This window comes from Rhodnius prolixus, unplaced genomic scaffold (genome assembly GCF_049639745.1).
Source record: "Rhodnius prolixus isolate KJV_2025 unplaced genomic scaffold, Rpr scaffold_5, whole genome shotgun sequence".
Classification (NCBI taxonomy): Eukaryota; Metazoa; Arthropoda; class Insecta; order Hemiptera; family Reduviidae; genus Rhodnius; species Rhodnius prolixus.
This window is the reverse complement of record NW_027411624.1, coordinates 36,984,081-37,005,787: the sequence shown is the minus strand read 5'-3', so window position 1 is coordinate 37,005,787 and position 21,707 is coordinate 36,984,081. Positions and strand designations below refer to the sequence as shown.

General features: G+C 36.1%; 1 protein-coding gene across 4 annotated transcripts in view; it reads left to right on the top strand.

Annotated features, from left to right (window-relative positions):
- m (zona pellucida domain-containing protein miniature) overlaps window positions 1-21,707 on the top strand; it is a 254,918-nt gene that overhangs the window by 166,539 nt on the left and 66,672 nt on the right. For 3 of the 4 annotated variants that reach the window (XM_074136292.1, XM_074136291.1, XM_074136289.1), the window contains exon 2: window positions 10,662-10,727. The gene's annotated coding sequence lies outside the window, so the exon portion shown is untranslated. Of the gene's footprint in view, window positions 1-10,661; window positions 10,728-21,072; window positions 21,236-21,707 lie in introns of those variants that run through there. The other variant, XM_074136290.1, reaches the window with a different exon arrangement.

The following is a 21,707-nucleotide window of genomic DNA, read 5'->3' as shown; positions in this document are numbered from 1 at the left end:
TTTTTATTAGTAAAGTAATCGCCTATTTTTTCAGGCGGGGCTTTACGTCCAACTACCATTTACTAGGTGTCGTGGACGGAGGCGACTAGAAACATACTTCACTGTAAATTCCTCATATTAACCATTAAATAAAATCCAAGGCCTAAGACCGGGGGAATCGAACCCAGTACCACAATGCATATTAGCTTTGCAGGTCTCGCCTCTAACCGCTCGGCTACCGTAAATGCTTTAATATTTATTAAATGATAAGTAATTATGAATAAGACCCCCCATGGCTCAGATCGCCTTCCCTACTTTTGTTAAATAGACCCTTGGGGGTTTATATAGACCATTTTGGCGACCTCTGAAGTAAGGCAATGAACCAAAACTGTCGAATAATTTCAGTAATGGGAAGATGGAGCGAATTTCTTGCTATAGTTGTTCTTTATTTTTGGTGCAAAACGCGTTACGCCCCTTTTTCTTAGCAACCATCTTCTAATTCTTCTTCCCATGGTGCTACAGTCCTATAGTAGGACCTGGACCTCATTCAAGAGAGAGAGAGGGAGTGCCACTCTTCTAACACCCACCTTTTGCAGATCTCTTTCTACGTCATCTAGCCATCTTATCCTGGGACGACCAGTACGTCTTGCGCACCCCGGGTGTCCATATAATGCTTTGTTAGGAACTCGATGATGGGGCATCCGTTCAACATGGCCGATCCACTTCAGCCTGCTTTTTTTTTGATAGAAGAAACTATGTCGGGTTAGCAACCATCAGGAAGTAAAATAATCATGCTGGGAACGTCAACGCCCTAATAAACGCGAACTCCTCCCTTGCAGCCATCTTAAAACTATTTTAGGCTCTTACGTCACAACATTTCCTTCCTGTCACTCCCCCCTACCGCACCACACACACACAAACACACGACGTACACTTCCTATTCATGCAAAAAACATTTTACCTCTCACTCTACACGTTTGCAAAATATCTTAACTTGTTCGATAAAATAAAAATACATCCAATCACAACTGCAGAAGTGTTACCAGCCACCTATTTTTGTTGTTGTTGTTTTGTTACTTGTCACATAGCAAACATACATCGAACTGATAGTGCAATCGATAGTAACACCACTATACACACCATTAGACGACAGCTTACAATAATCTGATATATCTACTATAAAAGGTCTGTTATAATTTATATGATATGTAAACCAATGTTCACCATTAATGGTATGTCGCAGTTAGTAGAATGTTGTTATATCGATATAACTGAAAGGTCGATAAGATCTTGTTTAAAATGGAATATCATTTATAAAGTTTTCTCTTTTTTTGGTGTGAGAGAGAGATAGAGCATTACAATGACAGTTATCTAATATCTTGTGTAGAAAATAGGAGCAAAAAGTAATCCAAGCAAAAAAAAAGTAATATTCAAATTATGTCAGTTCTAATGAGCTTGAAATTATTAAATTTGCTACTATACAGAGAGAGAGCTCGAAAGAAATGGCTAGCCATAAACGGTTCGGCCATTAATCGTGCAAATGCTTCACGTTTTGAGCTTCAGGTGTAGAGTGAACAGTCTTTTCTGGTCGCAATCGGCGTTATACTTCAAATATCTTTTTGGTGATTGTCCATAGTCAGTACTAAACACTGACTTCCATTTCATGTGAATTAAAGGTTGAAAACTACCATTTGAATGTAATTATATTGGTTCTAGCGGTTAAATAAACTTAATCAAGATTAAATTAGTAATTAAAATCCCGATTTTTGAAGATAATGGCAACACTGGTAGCAATAAAATTTCCCCAATTTATTTGAAAATCCCCCCACAATTTTCGCGAAATCCACATAACCAGTTAAGCGTGGAATTTAGTTTTTTTTTAAAAAAAAAGAAAAGAAAAAAAAACCCTCACAGTGTGCGGAATTAAAATCAGACAATGACGTGTATACACGTCGAACACAGAGGGTAAGAACAACTAAAAGTTTACAATAGTCGTAATAGTCGCACTGCAAGCGACTTTTTCTGCAATCTCTCTCTGGGGCTTGGAGATTACCCGAGAGCCTTCTGTGCTCATTCAAAAAATCTTGCACCGCTTCACGAATGCATTGCTCTATAGTTTACCTAGGGACGCCAAGAGCTTTTACAAGAGGAAAAAAAGAGCTTTTGGAATTCTGTGCAAAATGAAATCATGCTCGTTCTGAGGTCCTGAACCTCTATTTAAGGTAAAAACGGACATTGCACAAGGGTTGAGAGCTTGACTTCTATTTGTGTGCCTAATTCCCCAATCTCTAATGCGGAGACCAAACATGTACCAACCACTTATCATTTGGCTGACTCCCACCGCAGTTCTATTGGTAAGATAAAGGAAACACACCCATCAAATAATATTCTTATTGTATTTTATTAAAATTTCGAATTTTTATCGTTAATGGCAATTTTATATTTTTCACAACGAATATACACGTCGAACGCACCGTAATAGAGATTTGGTTTGACGTGTATACACGTCCAACACGCTTAACTGGTTAAGCTAAGTTCATTAAAGTAAGTATTGTAACTTCATAAAAGATGAGACTATAACTTTTGTTAGTAATGTTTTCAGAGGCAAAAAATAAACATTTTGGACCACAACTTGAGGAAAAGAAAATGCTTTTCCCCATTAAACAGCTATTTTACAGTATTTTGTGGTTGTACCATCCAATTATAAATTCATCGAGAGTTAAAGTATGTTCTAAATATCCTGAGCTTGAAGAATTGAAAGTGTGTAACGTTGTATGATAACTTGCAATACATTTTCAGCATTAAAAATATTAATTTCATGAATATTGAGTTTAAGCGGGTGGAGTGGATTTTTAGGACGATCTATTTCTATCGAAAATCGCTCTTTAAATTTTAAACTCTTTAAAAAAAAAAATGCAATCATTGAGGCGCCACGATAGTCGAGCGGCTAAGAGATGAGGCCCGCAAAGCTTAGTTGTGCATTGTTGGTTTAGTGGGTTCGATTCCCTCGGTCTAGGTCTTGTATTTTATTTAATAGTTAATATGAGAAATTTATAATAAAGTACGTTAGGCGATTATAGGTTAGACCAGCAAAGCTGGGATGTATTGTTGGTTTAGTGGGTTCGATTCCCTGTCTCTAGGCCTTGAATTTTATTTAATGGTTAATACGAGAAATTTATAATAAAGTATGTTAGGCGATTATAGGTTAGACCAGCAAAGCTGGGATGTATTGTTGGTTTAATGGGTCCGATTCCCCCGGTCTAGGTCTTGTACTTCATTTAATGGTTAATAAGAGAAATTTATAATAAAGTACGTTAGGCGGTTATAGGCTAGACCCGCAATGCTGAGATGTATTGCTGGTTTAGTGGGTTCGATTCCCCCGGTCTTAGGCCTTGAATTTTATTTAATGGTTAATAAAAGAAATTTATATTAAAGTATGTTAGGCGGTTATAGGCTATACCCGCAATGCTGAGATGTATTGTTGGTTTAGTGGGTTCAATTCTCTGTCTCTAGGCCTTGAATTTTATTTAATGGTTAATAAAAGAAATTTATATTAAAGTATGTTAGGCGGTTATAGGCTAGACCCGCAAAGCTAAGATGTATTGTTGGTTTAGTGGGTTCGATTCCCTGTCTCAAGGCCTTGAATTTTATTTAATGGTTAATAAAAGAAATTTATATTAAAGTATGTTAGGCGGTTATAGGCTAGACCCGCAAAGCTAAGATGTATTGTTGGTTTAGTGGGTTCGATTCCCTGTCTCTAGGCCTTGAATTTTATTTAATGGTTAATAAAAGAAATTTATATTAAAGTATGTTAGGCGGTTATAGGCTAGACCCGCAAAGCTAAGATGTATTGTTGGTTTAGTGGGTTCGATTCCCTGTCTCTAGGCCTTGAATTTTATTTAATGGTTAATATGAGGAATTTACAGTAAAGTATGTTTGCTAGTCGCCTCCGTCCATGACATCTAATTTGGAAGTTGAACTTAAAGCCCCTTCTGAACCAGAAAGTAAGGCATCACTCTATAATTCACTCTCCTGCCATCATTGTCACTGCGCATGTTTTCACAAGAAACTGAACAGGTTGATCATCCTCTCCCCTCTATTACTGTTATTTGTTTACTAAAAAACATGAAAACTCACTTTTCTATATTTTTAACGTCACCCACTTTGTAAAGAAAGTACGGAGATGAGAACCAACTACAATACAATCACCTCGGCCTTGCCTTCGCACTGAGATTTGACCACCTCAGCCCCCCACCAAAAAGAAAAGGAGAATTCATATCTGAAGCCGGTCTTAAGATTTTAAAGAAATTTTTTTCAAAAAAGAATTTTAGTATCGACAAAAATAGAATAGACTAAAAAAAATATATATTATATAAAAAAAAAAAGACCTCACATATTCTAAATAATTCTAAAAACCGGATGTTCATAAAGATCAGTCCAACAGTTGTTGTCGTCGTTCGTTGAAAGAAACTTCCAAAAAATATTTAAATTATTTAAAAAAACCGGTTTAAAAGCAACATAATTGATCCATCGAAAAAGGAAACGAGTGTTAATAAAGTAAAGATTGGCTCTAAAATTTTCTACTTTTATATATTATATATATTTTTCAGCTTTATTTATTAAATAAATTTAAATAAAGTAAAAAATGGGTTAATTTAAACAAAATGTGTACATATATAATGAATAAGATAATTTATTAAAAAAATTGGAGACTGAATGGAACATTATTAAGGAACAAAAAATGGAGTTGGAGGAGAAATAGACGTGAAGAAAGGAGACTGAATAAAAAGTCCTTAGGAAGAACAAATGGAAAGAAAAATAAATAAATAAGACTTGGCATGAGACTAAGTATCTGGCAAAACCTGAATAGTCTTGATTTCCGTGAAATTGGCACTAAAAACTATCGTCCAAGACCTAGTCCGTCCATCTGTCTGTCTGTAAACACACAAGTCCCTGGGGAAGAGTAGGGAGAGGCAGTCAGGGTGAAGTGTCTCACGGGTCTCTTCACCTGATGGACACTGTGTACGGACAAACGGGGCTGCAGCAGCAATGCGCGCATCATCTCAAAGATTTAAATCTCGATCACATAAGACCAAAATACTACAGAAATCAATCTTTTTTTTTTTTTGTATTTGTTGGAACAGAACACAGAATGTGCACGGCTACCCAGTTGATAACCCAACGCTACCCAATCAATTGCTGATTGCTAATTGCTATCTCGGTCATCGATTTGAAAATCGCGTAGCTACTGGCGTTTCCTCCCTCTCCCACGCTCGCCTGAGAGCGTTGCTCATGAAATGGTACGGTAATGTAGGAGAGATGGTGGACCTAGCGATTAGAATGGGATTACAGCAATTGGTCGGATTTGCGTGATTCTTTTTTTTTTTTTGTACTTTCTAGGCGGAAATGTAACTTTACACAATCGATATCTGTTCACGAAAAATGCTAATAATATTTTCTAATAACGTGGTACCATTTATAGCGCCTCAGTTCTCAAAACATTGTTAAAATTGCAAAGTAAAATTCATTACGATGCTTGCGATGTTTAGGCTTACCTCTAAAAGTGAAATACCCATTTATCATCCTCCAAAAATATTAAACGAACAATACATAGCGTGGCAAAAACATCCAGCTTTGACGTAAATATCGTGTATCGTGAATTTTGTAAGATTACAAAAATACGACCCCAAAAAATGCATGAAAAAAAAATAAATTTTAGCCATAAAGAAATAGAATCTAACCAAATTACATTTTTCTGCAACCATGTAGGGAAGTTCTCATTACTCAATTAAAATCAGCTGTGAAATGCCCAACTTCCCACACTAGTGGGGGGAAATTCCCATTAGTGTCACTTTCCGCACAAGTGAGTGGAAAAACTTTATTGTGCTTCCTTGATATAAGGAGTTTTGTTATTAACATAAATATTTTCTGTAAAACTCTAATAAGCTTATTTAAATTTATTTTATCTAAATAATTAAAAAACGAATATTAAAAAATAAAATAAAAATTGAAAGGAATATAGAAATAAAAATAATACTTTAATAAATAATTAGATATTTTTAATTATAACAGTTAAAAAGGTTATAGTGTTACCTTATAGAAATTTAAAATGGATTCTAGTGATGCCTGTTTAGAAAACACTCCTCCATCAATAAAAGAAACAGCAGAAAATGTAATAAGTAATGTAAATACGTAAGTAATGTAAATAATTGTAATATAACAATAAATGTTTATAATAAATAAATTACTTTTTGTAGACTGTAAAAATGAAATTTTTAATTTTATTAGTTAATAAATGGTTGCAGAAAAAATATAATATTTAACTCTAGTGTAAAGTATTTTCCACACTTGTTAAATAAATAACTATTATATTTTTTAAAATACAAAAAAAAAAGCTATACGAACAGCTGATGTACTGACTGACATGTTGTTATAATGCAAATCAGTTCATTAAATCATTCTACTGTGGTGCCATCTCTAGTCTACTCATCTTAACGTTCTCATTTCTTGACAGGAATTATAGTATAAATAGGACCTATTTATCTTTTGGGAAAAATAAATAAATAAATAAAATAAATAACTTTACAAATTTTGTCTAACCTTTAGAAGAAACCAAAGTTACGTTCAAGTATTGACCGGTTATAACAAATGAGTTGTGATTTATAAACAAAAAAAGTTTAAGGTTGTTATATTTTGATTACTATGTCAAAATATAACCTTTGCCCTTCTTTATTTTGGTTTCCGGCTGGTAACGTTTCAAAATTATTCATTGTTTACTTTAAAACGTTTCCTGTACACCACTTTTTTTTTTAGCTGGATAACTCTCTCTTTTGGTAATACGTAATTTCGGAACATTCGATCTTTCCAACAATAGTTAAACGACCGTGGACTACTGGCAAGGTGTATTGTTTACAAAGTTTACAAAGCAAAAGGCCCTTATAATGCGCGTTTGATTGGATCCGTTGTAATAGAACGCATGTTTCATTAAGCCCCTGTCCTGGTTTAGAGCTTTAGATAAATCAGTTTGGTGCTGAGTTAAGAGCGAACCACGCTGTGTGTGGATCGTATCTTCACAGGATCAACAAAAAGGTCCTTTCTCCTCTTTGCCGTAGATTGCTGATGAAGAGGAGGATTTCAAACATATAATAATGGATATGTCCACGTTATGTCCAGTAGAAAGGAAACGAATGTTTGACGACTTAACATATACATGTATTTAGATGCACCATTTCGCTACGAATACATAATATTCTCTATGTGCTTAAATCTGTAGCAGAGCTAGCAATGAAATATGAATGTATTTGAAAAGTTATAGTCGATTAGAATGAATGGAAGAAAATGATTAGAGAAGGATTAGGTGATTTTTAATTTCGGTTAAGCTATAAGGATGGCAGGAATACAGAGTACTGATCCATCCATTAGTTGTAAGGTTTATGTAAACAGTTGAATACAGTAGAGGGATGAATGTGTGAAGCGAATGTATTTATAAGTAAGAATGGAGAGTAACATTCTAGTGATAAGCACCTAGACGATGCTGGCTGTATGGCGGAAGCCAATGCCAAAAAAAAGGCAAAAAAGTTTCCGTCCCGGGCTACACTTCCAGACTCTTAAAAGTATTTACTATTCCGCTGGATAGTTACAGACAGACGTATTGATCTATTTTTTTTCTAGCATTCATCCTTGGAACTCGTTTTGAAAATTGAACTGAACTAAGAAAACCAATAATCAGGAGGCAAGTTATTATTTTCTTTTATTTATTTATTATTCTATTATTTTCCCAAGCGATTGGCCAATCACTTTTACAAGGCAGACTTTAACACACCGCCAAACATCTGGGAGTATCAATTTATATAGGCGTTTCAGTTTGTAAAACCGTATTTAGATAAAACTATTGTCTTATACTAGTAAAAAAAACTGCTTACAATTCATCTTTTAAAGTAATAAACGTTTTTTATGGCAACATTAATCTATTTAATTGGAAAAAAAAGAAAAAAAATGGTATAAAAGAGAAACAAGTGGTTGTGGAGCGTTGGCCACAAATCAAAAGTATTGTCATCTTGTACAGGGTGGAGGGGGGTTGCTAACTATTCCGTCACGCATGTACTCCCGATATAACTTCCTTTTTGGTCTTGCACATGGACTCACGTACAAACTTAAGTTTGCTAAAGCAGAAAGTTAAAGAATTTTTACTTTGATTTATTTTTTATGTATCATCCACTAATTTTATATAGAAGAAAATTGTTTATTAATATAAACCTCCCATCATCTTGAACCAAACTCCTGTACCGACTCTGGACAAAGTACGCTATCTTGGACTGCACCTAGACAAACGGTTGACATGGAATCCCCCATACCAAACTGAAAAAGACAAGAAACTAACCAACGCTACAAAACTTCTCGCCAGACTATTTGACAAACCTTCGAAACTCAACCTACATAACAAAAGACTCTTATACCTACTGCGACCTATTTGGTCATACGGCATAGAAGTATGGGGATCGACTCCAATTCTTTACGCATCCAGACTTTACAATCCAAAAATACTACGAAAACTACTCGCACTTGACGCTCTATTCTACATTCCTAACCTCACCATTTCATAATGATCTCAAAATCTCCCTTTCATTAACGACCTTACAGCGGCTCATCCTAAATCCTTTAATCGAACCCCTATCTTCTTCCACATTACCAGGAAATCCTCTGAGGAGTTTGAAGAGAAGATGGCCCCCTGCGATCTACTCTCCTCATAACAGTATAGTGATCTGTTCACGTTAATGGAGTGTCGCCGCCACTGGGTGCCTTCTCCAATCTTCATTCAAGACACTATATTACATCGCATTTGCTTGTTGCAACAACCGTTGCAGTCGCAAATTTCCATAAAAGATTTTTTAAAAAATAGTTTTTATACTAAAGGAAAAAAAATAAAAATAGATTCAAACAAATAATTTTCTCTAACTACGATTTACTTTTTTAAAGTTTCATTGACAAATTAGAATTTGTCCTAAAACGGAAGTGGTGGCCGTCTATATTCACTTTAACAGGAACATTTTCAAAAAAAAAAAGTAAAAATCACTGAAAACTATTCAGAGCAGCACTTCCGGTATCTGATGGAGTCAATTTTTCCAACAATTAAAATTATTAATTTATTGAGATTAATTGGGAATAAAATGGGGGCGAGTTAACCGAGATCGCTGTTATTTTTTTAAAAAATAATTTTGGATTTTGTTCATGCTTAACTTTAATCAATAGATATTTCATTGAGATAAGGCAAAGGAAATTATCTTAGCGGTCAGAGAACTGAACTCGAGCTTTGCATCGAGTTCTACTCCAGAAGCTACTTTTCAACACTGTCTGAAAGCTGCAAAATATTGAGTAGTGTTTTTTTTTGTTTTGTCGATTAATCGAAATTATGATCAAATAGTCTTAAAAGCTAGGTCTAATCTTGGATTCTTTTTTTACAAGAATAAAAACAAAAAGAGCGTTTTGTTGTGAGAGTTAGAAAGTGAATCGCATCACGCTGAGATCGATTGGACAGATTCGATTCTTACAGACTACTGGTCTTGGATTTTATTTATTGTAATAAATACTTAAAATTATGTGGTAAAGCATGTATCTTACCTTCTTTTTCTCCGAGACACCTGATTGTCACTGGCCAACCTGCAACAATAATTATTAACATTACTTAACTGTAATAAAATAGAAACTTTTATGAAGCAGGTTTACTGAATGACGACGCTGAACAATTAAATTACAGCTTAACAGGATAGAAACGAAATCTCTCCTGTTAAGTTTTTATAGGGCCCAAACACTAAGATATCCTGAAGTACTACTCCTGAAGCCCAATCATGCTCGCTAGGGCTCAACGTGAGCCAAAACAAACACCAGAATTAAGTTCGATGATAAAGGATTATTTATTTTTTTTTTTGTTGCCTTTATTTGTGCTACAATCTATTAGTTAGCGCTATAAGTAACAATGATAGAAGTGAATGGTAGGTACAATCGAGTGTAAACGTTACCCCAATGGTAACACTACAAAACATTAGACTATTAGTCTCTACTCTCTTCACTAGAGAGGAGATCACGAGGCCAATGCCTTTTAAGACGTCTTGTCCGGGTTGCCAGGAAGAGTTCTAGAAGAAAGATTTTGAGCTAGAGGATTTATATGATGAGATTGCAGGTTGAAGTGGAGTTTTCTGTATCGTGTTTTAGCATCTTGGATGACAAAAGGAATGTTAAAGGTCAGTGTGTATAGAGTCCAGGTTGGAGACATGGAGCGTTAACGATAGTTCGAAGTATTTTAGATTGTAGAGATTGAATCCTTCGGAGATTGGAGCGTTTGGTTGAACCCCACAGCTCTATTCCATAGGGCCAGATGGGTTTTAAAATAGTAGTACAAATTAGTCTTTAATTGTCCAGAGAGAGTTTTGACCTATCGTCTAAGAGTCTTTTAAGTAGTCCATAGCGTCTGTTCAGTTCGTTCTTTTAAGTCTAGACTGGAGGGATCCAAGAAAGTCTTCGGTCTAAGTAAAGGATTATTAAATCTATCTAATCCACCCACAATTAGGGAGCCGCCTGTTTTAAAATAGCAATTATTTATTCCTCACTTTATATTCAGGTATTTCTTTTTGTAAAAATGTCCAAAAATAATATGGTTTTTCTTATAGAAAAATATGTATTTTCAGGTAGTGAAAGTGTAACACCTTTGGTAGAAGTTCCAGCCAACAGTGCCAAATGACAATTTGATCAAGGTAATTATAACAATTTAATTTGTTACTCTTAAATTTAATAACTACAATAATTAAGAGGGGATAAAATAAGACTCTAGTTCTTCTGTGAATCGCAGGGGGTCTTACATTCTGATGAGAAGGTCTGCAATGGCCTTATAAAGCTATCCCCCCCTAAGGAAGTGCCTGATGAAAGGCACGAAATTGTAATCAGTACTGAGACTGAATAGTAATAAAGAAAAGAATTAGACTCCAAAAAATAAAAAAGTTTTTCTGGCCAATGCAGATAAAAACTTCTTAACTTCATTATATAAATAAAAAAAAATGGACAATTCCAATGCCGGATATGCCAGAAAAACTCCATCCATTGCCGAATCCGGCATCCGGCAATGAAGCCAGAACCTTTCGTTTTCCCTAATGCAGCGTTTCCCAAAGTGTGGGTAGCGACAAAAATTTATCTGTAACACAATCTATCTGTAACATTTTGCTCTAAATTTAATATTTTTCGAAACCTTTTCAAGTACTGCAGGTGGCAACCCTTTACCACCGTTTCCTACCGGACCGTTTAAATCCGGATGCTCTGATTGGCTGATTTCCACTAATTAATTTTTGGTTGCGCTGTCAAAAAGAATATCCAAGCGTAAGCGAAAAAGCGATACAATTTTTAATGCCTTTTGTCACCACTTATACGTGTGAAACTGCGTTCCCAGCCTTGGTGTACTTAAAAAATAAGTATCGAAACAGATTGGATGTCGAACCTAATTTGAGAATAAAATTAACATCATCAAGTCCTAATTTGAAATTACCATGTGATGAAAAACAACATCATCCTTCGCACTGAGGTCAAAATATGTAAAACAAAATTTACTTTCAAGTTTTAAGTGAAGATAATGGATTGTCTTTAATTACTTATGTTTATGTTATATAATTATTTCGCAATTTTTGTGTATTAAATAAACAAACAAATAACTTGAATTTTGATTTTTATTAAAAAATAAAATTTGTTTTTTAAATAAATGTTTTTTTTATAAGGTGGGGCGCGAAAAAATTTAAAATCTCGTACCGGGCCGCCATCAAAAAAGTTTGGGAAACGCTGCCCAAATGGATCGTGGGCTGACCTTTACTCTCTCACATAAAGGACCAGAGTCAATAAAGGGTAAGGCAGCTATTCGGGTACTATTCCCCGCTGTTCTGCAGGGACTCGAAAACTGTCCCCAGAGAGAATAAACTCCTTCTGTACAAGATAGTGGTTAGGCCCATGCTGCTTTATGCTTGTACCACCTAGAGTCTGGCCATGTCGATCCAATACCGGCCTCGCTGTAGATCATGACAAAATAAATTCCTTAGGCTTGTGACAACTTCAGCCCGCTACACACCGTATTATAGACTTACACGCCAACACCAACATGGACTATGTAGAACACTACATCAAGTACCTCGCTACTGGTTTCTTCAGTAAGTGTGAATCAAGTCACAACCACCTCTGCAGACTAATAGGGGACTATACGAGGGGGTACCCAAAAAAAACCGGAATTATTTTTTAAAAGCTATTTATTTACAAATTTTTTACAGAACAACCTTATCCCCTTCAAAATACTCTCCATTACAACTAATACATTTGTCCCACCGGTGCTTCCACTGTTCGAAACATTTTTTGTAGTCATCTTTAGAAATGGCTGACAGCTCCTTCTTCGTTTTTTTCTTGACCTCTTCAATGTTGTCAAATCGGTGACCTTTCATGCCCTTTTTCATGCGTGGAAATAAGAAAAAGTCGCACGGAGCCAGGTCAGGCGAGTAAGGTGCGTGGGGCAGCGGAACCATGCCATTTTTAGCCAAAAACTGTGTAACAGAGATGGCTGTGTGTGCAGGTGCATTGTCGTGGTGGAAGAACCAGTCTCCTGTTTGCCACAGATCGGGTCTTTTTTGGCGAACACTATTGCGCAATCTTTTCAAAACTTCCAAATACAAGGTTTAATTGACGGTCTGACCTGGGGGGACAAACTCTGAATGGACTACGCCTTTGGCATCAAATAAGCAAATCAGCATTGTTTTGATGTTTGACTTGACTTGACGACATTTTTTTGGTCGGGGTGAAGATGACGTCTTCCATTGGCTCGACTGTTGCTTTGTTTCTGGGTCATAACCATAGCACCGTGACTCATCACCAGTAATGACCTTTGACAGAAGGTCTGGATCAGTTTCAAGCTGTTGTTTCAAAGCACGACATGTTTCAACTCGATGTTCTTTTTGATTGTCAGTCAGAACTCGAGGAACAAACTTGGCAGCAACCCTTTTCATCCCCAAATCTTCCGTTAAAATTCGCTGAACCGAGCTCCAAGATAACCCACTAATCTCTGACAGTTGATCAATTGTCTGTCGACGGTCTGTGAACACCAGCTCTCGAATTTTTTCAACATTTTCGTCGATTCGGGCAGTTGATGGACGTCCAGAACGAGGTTTGCCATCAATCGACATGTCGCCATTTTTAAACCGAGTAAACCACTCGTATACTTGAGTTTTTCCCATAGCGTCATCTTTGTAAGCTGTTTTCAACATTAAAACACTTTCAGCAGCATTTTTGCCGAGTAGAAAACAAAATTTCAGAGCTGCACGTTGTTCACTTAAACTTGCCATCATAAAAAACGAAAAAAGAACAAAACAGCGCTGGTAAAAACAATCACTGCAGATGAACAGAACAAGCCAGGCAGACAACACAGGCAGGACTGAACTGGCAAGGAATTGCGCTATACACGTCTAGCGGCAGAAATGCGTACTACATAAGCTCCATGCGCGGCAACGCAATTCCGGTTATTTTTGGGTACCCCCTCGTAGTTTGGACACGGTGCACAGGCACACAGGAGAGTTAAGGACTCCCTGAGATAAAACTTTCCTTGGAGGCTGAGGGTTTTTCATTGTTTTCCCCCTCATTACTTACTTTTATACTATAGTAACAATTTATGTAATTAGTTGGAGGTTATAGTATTTATACTGGCTCTCCTTATGTACATATGTATATACCTTCAATTATTACATAAAGTTTATTCTATTCTATTATTCATACGCTTGTATGAATAATGAATAAAACAAATTACTTGATGCCAATAAAATACTTTTTAGGACTGACTTTAAGTTTTATATTTGTAATTTTGTTATGATTTTAAAACAGCCAAAAAATTATTTTAGAAAATGCTTTATTAAAACAAATTAAATAAAATAAAATAAAAATCGAACGGCTTTTTCTTGCTGCTAGTCTCGAAAATTTCAACTCACAAAATTTTCTTCATACTTGAAACATTTAGAGTCATAATTTAATGTTTGACACTTAAAAGAGGAATCTAACCCCTACACATCCCTGTCCCACCGGGAGTACTCGGAGTTTATGAAGTAAAATTAAAATAAATAAATTGTAGGAGCCATATTCGAGAAGAATCCTGAAAAATTTGAAGAAAAAAAATCTATTTTTAATAAAGGTGATATTTCTGGTAGACTGATACTTCCGGTATACCGCTTTTTCAGACTCAGGGTTACCAAAAAAAAATGTATTTCCTCCAAAATTAGCTCGATATCTATCTCTTTAAACTGCAAATATACATTAAATGAGGCGTCCTATTCCCAAAAAATAAATAAATAAATAACCTTGCCCAAAATGTTTTTTGAAAAAAACAAAAACAAATGAGATACTGGTAACACTATTTTTATTGGTTATTGGTCCTATAAAATAAATGGTACCCAATCGAAATAAAAAATGAGTTACTGGCAATTTTCCTAATTAAAGTGTGCACACTTAAAGACTACTTAAAAACCATATTTTTTTAAGGGAGAAATACTGCTATTTCCGATGTCGAACTCGTAATCAAAAAGTTGATGTGATCGCGTAATACTTAGGCTGGAAACATAGTGGGGCGACGAGCAAAGCGGCGATGATAGCTGCTTCAGATCAAAGAGAGCGACTAGCAGCGAGCAAAGAGTCGCATGCACATAGTGACGAGTTTAGACGCCTTTCTCCTGCGGTGTATAAACATATTTAGACATGAACTTGGCGAATTCTATCATTTGTATCAACAACTTCGGGAGCATCCTGGCAAGATTCATTCGTATTTTAGAATATCTATTACAACATTTGATTACATACTAGCCCAGTGTAACCCCATTAATGCTAGCAGTTACTTTAAGGTAACAAAATAGAAATATATACAGATAAAAAGAAATTAGTCAATTAAAAAAACACAATAATTTTATTAAATCACTACACCATGATTTGTCGTAAATTAATGTTGTTCATCTGAAAAACTGGAGTAGTAGGACGCTACAGAAGAAGGATTGGAGAATTCGTTCTGATCAGAAGTAGTAGGACGTGAAAATGTAATTTAATTTTGCCTAGTATTTAGATGAAAGTTAGCATTAAGGGATTGAGAACCAAATTAAATGTAGCAAAAATTACCTGAATTCTCCATTAACTACTAATTGTTAATTAATTTTAACTATTAATTATTAAAAACTATTGTAGCCTATGGTCCCACAGAGGTTTCTTTAAACAAACTAAACCAATAAATGCAGCAATATTCATAACCTATGAGCAATAACCTTTAAAAATTGAGCGCGATGAGAGGGAAGAAATCAAACATGTCATAACGCTTTGCTCTACTCTCTATAGATAGCGTTGCTCTATCTTCGCTTTGCTCTCCACTATGCGCGGCCCCATATGTTAACTTGTGTTTGATTTCGCCGCTTTGCTCGCCGCTCCACTATGTTTCCAGCCTTAGCCTCCATTAAGAGGAAGTAAGCATTAAAGGAAACATTTAGGAATCTAAATGACGAGAATAAAAAGATGGGGCTAACTAATTAACGAAGGCCAAACAAAATACATGAGCACTAGCCCAGAGCGCAGCTGCGAGGAATTTGAAAGAGAAGGATTTACGTTGGAGCTTCACCTACCTGGGATCTGAACTAAACGAGGGAAATAGAATGGTAAGCGAAGTGAATGGGAGAATAATGTCCGAGCAAACCGAGCTTACTTTGCTAACATGAGATAGTTTAAGACCTCGAAGACAAGGCTTTATAGAGCCTTAATCAGGCCGGTGCTGAAAACATGGACGTTTACATCTGCCATGATAAATAGTCTAAATGTTTTTGATCTTAAGAAGGATGTATGGTCCAGTTTTCGACACTACTTCTCGCACATGGAGACTCAGAAAGAACTGTGAGCTTTATATACTCTGTATGGGGGATGAGAATGTGGTCGGTTTCATCAAGGCTCGACGATTGGAATGGTTTAGGGGCCACGTTGTAAGAATGCCGAGAAGACAGGATGCCGAGCAGACTGCTGCGCGGGGTACCCGTCATAGGCATGAAGAAGAGAGTTGGCCCGACCGCGAAGATGGTGGCTTGACGATATCGAGGAGGACTTGAGAATCCTTGAGAGTATCGGGATGGAAAGCAATAACAGCCAATAGAGATGTCTGGAGTGGAATTGTTAAGGAAGCCAAGGCCCACCCCGGGTAAGAGAAAATAAAGAAAGTAATCAAACAAATAGAAGGCTAGCTAGTCAAAGAAAATTATGTCAATATAAAGAGAGATACATTATGGCGAGTATAAAAAGAGATAAAATGAGAATTAATGCAATAAAATACTGGCTGCAGAAAGATCTGTGGATGCTGTATACTATGTACCGTTTCATCTCGTACACTAGTGTATAACGAAACACTTCTACTCCGTACAAATGACAGTACCCCTTCACCAGTCCTACTGACAGTTATGGGTGACCTGTCTAAAACATGTTATACTTTTCATTGGCATAATTTAGATAAAAAAAAAATTAAAATTTCTCTGCCAACTTGTACGAGGATGTAATTGCATTCAGGCTCATTTCCTGTTTAAAAGTTTCAACTGCAAAAAAAAGTTTCTTTTAAGATCCATTAATCTAAGATCTAGGTCAACGCCAGTGGTATCGGCAAAGTTCAAACAAGAAAAAAATTGCACTTATTGCCAACCCGTGAGTCCAAGAAGTGGCTTGAAAGGAAAACCAAAACAGCACATTTTCCAGCCTGAGGCACTTAGAATTCAGGTATCGATTGTGAGTCAATTAAAATGTTCATCTGTCCGAATAGATCGAATCAATCTATATGTGGCGTCAGCTCTATGCTCTTTCATGGACAATCTATGTTGACCATAGATCTTTAGCTTAATCTTCACACAGACCTTAAACGATTGCGTTATGAGAGGGGGAGTTATTGTTACCTCCTCAGTTTCCTCCTGTAAAGGGATCTAGTACATGCGGGGTCCTCTTAACGTCACTGACTGACACGGATCATCCATCTTACTACCCACCCTTGCCTGGGGACCCCATAATCAGCACTTTTAACTTCCGCCAATCCACCTATAAAGCCGGAAACTATCTTTTACCCTTACTAAGCCTCGCTAGTATGAATTATGAATAAAGGAAAATTACTTGAAGGCCAATACAATACTTTTTAGGATTGACTTGAAAGATGCCTACGTTTTTTCAGAATGGAGACTTGTTTACAACTATGTACTTTCCTCACGACGAATAATAAACTAAAAGGAAAAGAAAAATAAGCATTTTCCAGGACCGAATTAAGGTCCTCCAAGTGACTAAATAAACAAATGAGATTATAAAGAAAATTGAGCCGCTTTTCAGAACAAAAACCCCACAAATATCTTCATTTATTTATTTTAATTTTATTTTTTTAAGTGGAACCCAAGTTAGCAGCTGCTGTTGGCCAACAAGATCATTACCGGCACAAGATCATGCAAATGTCAACATAGAATTTTAAATTTCTATAAAGAAATAGAAAAGAAATTTATTATTCTGGGACAATTGTCTCCTAAGAATAAATACAGGAACAAATAGGGGCCTTAACAGTTTGGCCTGTGATTAAACAGAAAATAAATAAATAAATAAGTATTTACAAAGAGTGAAAATAAAAATAACAGCAGAAATTAAGAAAATAAATTAAAACAATTAGAATTTCGGATGAAGCGGAATAGAAAGGAGATAACTGAATAGACGGGATTTAAAGATAGATAGGGTAGGAGCATGGCGGACAGAAGAAGGTAAGGAGTTCCAGAGAGAGGTAGCGCGTATTAGGAAGGACTTGTCAAAGGATGAGGTACGGTGAGAGGGAATATAAGAGATCAGATGAGCGAGATCTAGTGTTACGGGAATGGATGGAGGATTTAAACTTAAGGAGTTGAAAAACTTTCAATAGTTTATTGAAAAGGGATAGCCCTAGCATCGCTTTTTAACTGGACCGCTGATTTGCGAAAACAATTTGAGATTATTGGTTCCGTATGATGTCTGGGGAAAAACAGCACTGATATCATGGTAAGATTTTTTAACAATAATCTTATTAGTAAGGATGTTGAATCTCTGTTAAACGCCAGATTTAACACTTTCCTTAGAAACGTTAGCAGCTTTAGATTGGGTGAACATTACGTTCACTTTACGAGTAAATGTCACATTGATATGATCAGAGTTGCCAGTCAATTTAAGATTAATGTCTGAGAAGAAGCATCAACTCTATATCCTCGGTAGGGTTTATAAATTTAATACTGATTCCCCCTGCCCGCTGTGTGGGAACAATAAAGATGATTTGATTCATTTCCTAATTATCTGCCCGATATTGGATGTTTTAAGATCCAAGTATCTACATATGCATAACATTCATGTGTTCAACCTAAAATTGTGTTGGAGAATCTCTTATGTTTCGACTCGGTGAACAAAGTAAATTTTTTTTTTTACTTTGTATATTTACTAGTAAATTTGATCTTACTGGCTCAGTTCACTAGTAATGTCATGGTTAGAGCAATCACCCACTGGTGAAACTCTTTCACAATGATTTAATCACAATAAATCTCTAGGCCACTTCCGCTTCAAACGACGAGGAGGATTGTCTGGAAGGTGAGGAGAGGAGAGTTGTTGTACAAGAGGATTAGGATTGAGAGAGCTAGGTGGCTGTGAAAGTTGCGGTAGCGAGACTTTATTAGGTCAGTGACGAAAGGGATGTGAAGGTACAGTGTGTATGGTAAGGTTAGAAATGTAGTAAGGAGCATTCAGGATTTTCCGTAGGATTTTAGACTGTAGTGTCTGCAGGCGTTTTGGTGTTAAAGGGGTTTGGTTGAGCCCCACACTTCTGCTCCGTGTGTCCATATAGGTTTTAACAGTCCCTTGTAGATTGTCAGTTTGTGATTGCGAGTTTGGATCTACGGTCAAGTAGTCTAGTAAGTAGCTTATAGCGTCTGTTCACGTCTTGTCGTTTCAGTCGAGTATGTGGGTTCCACGTGAGTCACTTGTCAATGTACGAGGGTCGTTTGAAAAGTCCGTACAAAGTCAGAGAGATAGCACCACTGGCGCGTATCGAGGTTATGTTTAGTTAGTAGCATCTCTTGGAAGAACACACACCAAGTTTCAGCCAGATCGGTCTATTTCTTTGTGTTTGGCATTCGTTTGAATCGAGAAAGTCGAGTGATTTTTAAAAAATGGACGAAAAAGAATTTCGTGTGTTGATTAAACACTACTTTATGAAAGGCAAAATGCCTCAGGAGACTAAAGAGAAGCTTGATAAACATTATGGTGACTCTGCACCTTCGATTAGAACAGTTTATAAGTGGTTTCAAAATTTTCGGAGTGGCCATATGAGCACAAGTGACGCTGAACGTTCTGGACGCCATGTTGAGGTTACTACTCCAGAAATCATTGATAAAATCCATGATATGGTGATGGATGACAGAAGAGTGAAGGTGCGTGAGATTGCTAGTGCTGTGGACATCTCGAATGAACGGGTACATAATATTTTGCATCAACATTTGGACATGACAAAGCTATCCGCAAGATGGGTGCCGCGATTGCTCACGCTTGACCAAAAACGAAATCGTGTGAAGTATTGCAAGGACGGTTTGCAGCGGTTCCAGAAGAATCCGCAGGACTTTAAGCATCGTTTCGTCACTGTGGATGAAACATCGATACATCACTACACTCCTGAGACCAAAGAACAATCTAAACAATGGGTTACCAAGGGGGAATCTGCGCCAAAAAAAAGGGCGAAGACCGTTCCTTCGGCCGGAAAGATTATGGCGACTGTCTTTTGGGATTCGCAAGGAATAATCCTCATCGACTATCTGGAAAAGGGTAAAACTATTACAGGTGCATATTATTCATCGTTATTGGACCGTTTGAAAACCGAGCTGCAAGAAAAACGCCCACGATTGGCCCACAAAAAAGTTCTTTTCCATCATGACAACGCACCAGCTCACACCTCAGCAGTTGTGGTCGCAAAATTAATGGAAATAGGGTTCCAACTCGTTTCACATCCCCCCTATTCTCCAGACTTGGCTCCCTCGGACTACTATTTGTTCCCCAATATGAAGAAATGGCTGGCGGGAAAAAAATTTTATTCAAACGAGGAGGTGATTGCAGAAACGAATGGCTATTTTTCAGAGCTTGGACAAATCCTATTATTCGGAAGGGATCAACAAACTAGAGCAGCGTTGGACGAAGTGTATAAGCCTAAAAGGAGACTATGTTGAAAAATAAAAAAGGTTTACCCCAAAAAATTAAGTAGTTTTTATTTTTGCACGACTTTTCAAACGACCCTCGTACAGTCCTAAGTATCGTACTACGTCAGCAAGTAAAATGTATGTACTTTTTTATAATTAACTCTATAAATTTTAGAAATTTGTTTTCATTAATTTAATAGCTTTTGTTTTATTTGGAAAAGAGAATCTATTTTTGGTTTTTTAGTTCCCTTTCTTTTCCTTTTTCCAAGTAAAAGTAAAGTAATCGCCTATTTTTTCAGGCGGGGCTTAACGTCCAACTACCATTTACTAGGTGTCGTGGACGGTTTTTCATGAATTTATCCGTGTAAATGCTCCCCTTACTAGAATTGTAAACATTATAAGCAAGTAACAATAAATAATAATAATATAGAACAATTTTTTGGACTCACGGGATCCTTAAAAGAAAAAAAAAATACAAACCCCCCCCCACACGTGTCGATAATGACCCTGCACTAAATTTAATGGGATAAAACTAAGTAGACTGACATTCCATCAACTTCAGCTACAGCAGACCTAAATGCACATTAGTTGCATACAGTATAGATTGTTGATTTTGCAACAATCAATCAATCGATCAGATCAAGCGGTGGGAAGGGGAGGAGGAAATCAATTAACTTGTGATCGAATATTAATAATGATGGTTTTCTTTTTAGCCTACTGAATGCGAACATATGGATTCCAAAAGCTAATTATATTTTTATATAATTATATTATTATAATATATTATATTATTATAAATTATATTTATATAATTTATATTTTTATATTTACATATGGATTCTATTTTTTCCATCTTAAATTTTTGTTTACATTCGAAGATTAATGTGTTATAAATGAGATCTAAAGGATTGGAGAACGAAATTACCATAAATCACGTGCTTAAATGTGCGTAAGACTAAGACCAGCGCGAGGAGAGGAATGAAGCCGAAGGTTTATAATAATATGGAACTTATCCAGTAATTATGTTTCCTTTCTATTTCTTCTTTAGTTTAGCTTAATACTTGAGTATCGGTTTATAACATACGATACTGAGTACCCATATAATGAGATAATAATCTGTTTGCACTTAAAAGACTATGCTTTATATGTATATATAATGTGTAGATGTGCTTATAATCAATCAATAGCTTATAATGATGAAACTGTATTCAATCTTATTCAACTTAAGACTTCATGATTTCTATTTATTAACTAACTGTAATTGCGCCTTATCCAACATTTACTTTAGATTTAATTTAGGGGAGTCATTCAATAATTATCGCAGAAAAAAAAGTAGATAATTAAAAATTGTCTATCAAATCAGCTGTTTCCGAGGTGTGGCTATTAAATAACGAGACTGATGCTGCTACAGAAAAACTATGCTTGCGCCAAATCTTAACGACCGACAGCTGTGCACAGCGTAAAGCCTTCTCTTTCGATTGCAGCGTT